The following is a 4978-nucleotide window of genomic DNA, read 5'->3' as shown; positions in this document are numbered from 1 at the left end:
CCAAAGCAACAGGGCTGTGTCTGTCCATCATTGGGAACTTAAGGGTTCATCCCATGGTCCTCTAGCCTAGGCCATCCCCAGCAGGGGGCTATGGGGAAAGACTGTCCATGGCGTACAGTGCTTGGAGCCAGGCGGCCATCTGCACCTTACTAGGAAGCCTGGGTCCGTCTGTGTGGACCGGTCACGCTTCATCGTGGGAACTTTCAGCAGTGTTACAGTCAGGAGCTGCCTCTAGAGGACATTGCACTGAGCCATCAGGGCGAGACTGTTTATTTAATTTAATTTATTTATTTAAGAGAGGGAGAATGGGTGTGCCAGGGACTCCAACCACCGCAAACAAACTCCAGACACATGCACCACCCTGTGCGTCCGGCTTTACATGGGTACTGGGGAATCAAACCTGGATCTTTTGACTTGGCCAACGAGAGAGCTTTAACTACGAAGCCATCTCCCCAGCCCAGAGCAGACCATTTATAAGTAGCCCACTGTGCAGATGTGCAAATACTAGAGTCAGCCTCTGCGTTTCTTCTTGTTTTCTTTTCCATCGCTCTGTGAGGAGACACTATGACCATCATCCACTTTTTGAGGGAGAAAATTAGGAGCTGGGGAGCTGGCTCTGCAGTTAAAGATGCTTGTCTACCAAGCCTACCAGCCTTGGTTCAATTCCCCAGTACCTGTGTAAATCCAGGCACACATGTGCCTGGAGTTAATTTGCAGCAGCAGGAGGCCCTGGCATACCTGTTCTCCTTCTCTCTATCTCTCCCTCCCTCCCTCTCTCTCTCCCCTAAGTTTTTTTGAGGCAAGTCCAACAGACTGCCCTTCTTCCTTATGGAGGGAGTGAGATCAAGCGAGAAACAGAGGGGAGAGGGGCGAACTGGCATGCCAGGGCCTCCAGCCTCTGTAGTCAAACTCCAGACGCCTGGGCCATCTTGTGCGTACGTGCGACCTCGCTCACTTGCGTCACCTTGTGGGCCTGGCTGACGTGGGACCTGGAGAGTCCAACATGGGTCCACAGGCTTCACAGGCATGTGCCCTAACCGCTAAGACCTCTCTCCAGCCCACGCTTCCCTAATTATTTTTTCCCAAAGGGGGAAACGATGCCTCAGAGAAGCAAAGTGACTGCCTAGGAGGTTTGGAGGGGGCAGTATGCAGTCAATCTTGTGTGATATCACAGTAATTGTAGCCAGGCCTGTTGCTATCCGCTGAAGAAACTCGACTCGTCCTCCCAGATGCTGCTCGAGCATCACCTCTTTTCTGCACCCCTCCTCCTGCCTCCCTCCTCTCCCTCCCTTCACTTGGGCACTTGGGTCTCCCTTTCGCACCATTGCTGTCTTTTCCCACATGTCCAGAGAACAGGCTTGTTGTGTGCCCTCTCCTCCTCTTGTCTGCTGGTACCAATGTTGCCCCTGGGAAGCCCCTTCCCCTGCAGTTATGGTTTGGGTGGCGCATGTGCCCTGCAGGGGCTTGAATTCTAGGTCTAGAGCTGGTGGCGCTGTTCTGGGAGCTGGCAGAATTTGGGGGAGGTGGAGCTAGCCAGAGGAAGCGGATCTCTGGAAGGAGTGGGGGCTGAGGTTCATATCCTAGCCATATTTCCTGTCCCACTCTCTGCTTCCTGACCTCCAGTGCTCATGATTCTGCTTTCATAGCCTCGTGCTGCCGTGAAATGCTGGATTGCACCCTCGAACTGTAAGCCAGTGTGCATCTACCCTCTTATAAGATGCTCGTCATCAGGCATTGGTCCCAGAGCTGACAGAAGCAGCTAAGACACCCACTGTGATGGGACCTGATTTCATGACCAGTCAGCCAGGCCCTCACTGGGAGAGTTAGTTCACAGAGGCACAAATCTGGGGTGTTGCTAGCCCAAGAGAGAGAAAAACCTCTTATCCGGTAGTTGAAGAAATCAAGGCAAGACTTCTAGAAGCCTTTTTGTGCCTCAGAATGAATAGGCATGGAGTGTTGGGAGGAGGGAGGATTGCTGGGACAGCTGGCACTGGCTGCTGAGCACCTGGTGCAGCTACGCCTGGGGGCGGATCTTTGGAAGGCTGGAATTTTCACACCTCACCCTCCTGGTCATTTCCTGCACCACAAGGCCTGGGTGAAGAAGTCAGTAGAAAGCAGTTAGGAGACATCACCGCAAACCCAGGTCTCTCTATCTCCCTCTCTCACTCTCTCTCCACCCCCTTTTCTCTCCTCCCTCCCTCTCTCTCTCCCTCCCTCCCTCCCTCTCCCTCTCCCTCTCCCTCTCCCTCTCCCTCTCTCTCTCTCTCTCTCTCTCTCGCTCTCGCTCTCGCTCTCGCTCTCGCTCTCGCTCTCGCTCTCGCTCCCACACACACACTTTCCCTCTGTCTTCCTCCTGAGACACATGCCTTGAAGAATTGGGTAGTAACTCAGGTTTGCTGCTTGGGCAGGCCACTTTATCCAGATACTTATCAACACAATCACATGAAGAAAGTATGAATGATCTCTTTCACAATGAGGAAACAAAGCTGACAGAGTCACCCCAGGCCCTGCAGTTGGTATGTGGACAAGTCAACTTCAGGCCTCCATAACTGACCCCAGGCATTTGCCCCAACATGTAAAGCACATTAGCTCCAGTTAGTTCTAGGGAGATAAGAGGCTGGTCAACCTTAGCAGGACCTTCAGAGGTCAGACTTGTGTGTACACTGCTCACCATGAGGGCCCACAGGGATGTGAAGACCCTAAAAGGTTGACCACCAAACCCCACTCACATAGGGAGTGGATGGATGCCCAGGGCCAGCCAGTCCAGAACAGCAGGGTGGCCTGAACATTCTCCTGTGCAGGGATCCAGGGCATGGGCACACTGGGGACAGAAGGAGGACCTGCCAAGTGTACCCTTGACTGTACAGCTACAAGTCTGGGACACGGTGAGGGCACATAACAAGAGCTGTGGCATCTGGACACCAGCCCTGCACTGAAGCAGCACGCTCTAGTGACTCTTGCCCCAGTGGGCTGAAATCAAGCTGGCAAGAGCAAAAAAGAAGCTCCTATTCTCAAAGAGCCCAGAAGGGCTCAGGGTGGACACAGCTGGGCCCATGAGACCCTAAATCAAGCATACGGAGCCCTCCTTCTGCAGCTCCACCGAGCCGCAGCCCAGCCGACTGCCTGGAACCCTTCATACCACATCTCCTCAGGGGAACTGGTACTTGTCACATGAAAGGGAAGGTAGTGACCAGCAGGCCTGATGAATCTCGAAGGGAAGCAGAGTATGTGGGAAGAGCACCTGGACTTAGCCACCACACTGCGCTTCAAGCTGACTCCTCCTAGCTTCCCGTGGGCCCCACACTCAGCTCTCCCATTCAGATTCCTGCTTGATCATCGCCATCTTCAAAGTCTCAGTCATTTTTAATAAGAGTACCTCATTTGCATAGACCCCCAGCAAGTTAATCAGCAGGCATGGCAGTAATGCATGTAACACACACGCGCGCGCGCACGCACACACACACACACACAGATGCCACTTACATTGTCTCTGTGATGGTTTATAGTAATGGTCAACCAGACAGGACTTCAAACCACTTGTGTGGGATGATCCTGGTTAGGTGGACTGGGGTGGGAAGACCCACCTTAACTGTGGGCAGCACCAGGCCAGGGTCTGAGACTGTATGACAACAAAAGAGCTGGCCAAGCAGCAACATTCTTCACCTGCTTCCTCCCTGAGTCCACTGCCTTCCCACCCACAGTGCACTGTAACCTGGAACTTTAAACAGAAATAAACCTTTCCTACTGTAAACTAATTTTTGTCAGGTATTTTGTCCCAACAATGAGAAGCTGACTGATACCAAGAAATAGGGTCATTGCAACAATTAACCTGACCATGTAGCTCTTATGATTTTGGAACTGGTTAATGGGAGGAATGTGAAAGTATTTGAAACTTTGAACTAGAGAGGCCTCACAATGCTGTTAGCTAGGTTTAATGGCCGTTGTGGTGGGAGCTTAGAAGACCAAAAGGCCTAGAGGGATGTGGACTCTGAGGGGTTCATTTATAAGGTTCGAGGAGATAAGAAAGGATTTGGGCCTGGAGGGATGGTTTAGCAGACCATTGTATTTGGTGGGAGAAATGTCAAGGCAGAAAAATATTGAATAGGTATCATGGTTTCTCTTCCCTGATTCTGAGCTATAATTAGAGAGGAAGTTACAGTGCAGCAAGATATGAGAAATGTAAGACTTGAAAGGGAAATATAGATAAATAAATTTAAAGCTCCACCCAGGGAGACTGTGGCCACTTTGACTGTAATTAGTAACGAGATACCCACCCTTCAAGGGAAATCTGCTGCCCTGCACTGGGACAGTAGCAAAGATGCCCAGAGTGTGGGGCCACTAAAGGCTCAAGATAGGAGGCGTGGGCTGGAGAGATGACTCAGCGGTTAAGGCACTTGTCTGTGAAGCCTGAGGATCCAGGTTCAATCCTCCAGGTCCCACATAAGCCAGATGCACAAGTTGGTGCATGCATCTGGAGTTCACTTGCAGTGGCTAAAGGCCCTGGCATGCTCATTCTTTCCCTTTTGGTCTCCCTCCCTCTCTGTCCTTCCCTCTTTCTCTTGTCTCTCTCTCTAATAAATAAATAAATAAAAATGAACCTTTAAAATATATTTAGGAAGTATATGAATCCTTTTGAAAGGAAATGCCTGGAGGAAGAATACTGGAGGAGGTCCCTTCTTCCAAGGTTAGCATGAAGAGGCTGCTATAGCTGTGTCCCATGACCACCCCTTCACTCCTCCCTGACAGTGGAATTTGGTGGCATTGCCCACATGGTACGTCTTTTAGAAGAATGAAAGATGCAAGATTTAGGGGCCATTGAGTATTGCACCATAGCCACTAGGCTGAGCATTGTGAAGAAAGGTCAGAGACCATGAGATGTCTCTGCATGAAGCTGATGAAATGCAATGGAGACCCCAGGTTGTAAGACATAACAGGAACATGGAATATCTGCCAAGAAAAGCTGTGGGTTTGGGGTGGA

The sequence above is a fragment of the Jaculus jaculus genome, chromosome 8, assembly GCF_020740685.1.
Source record: "Jaculus jaculus isolate mJacJac1 chromosome 8, mJacJac1.mat.Y.cur, whole genome shotgun sequence".
Lineage (NCBI taxonomy): Eukaryota > Metazoa > Chordata > Mammalia > Rodentia > Dipodidae > Jaculus > Jaculus jaculus.
Note: the sequence above shows the minus strand (reverse complement) of the source record.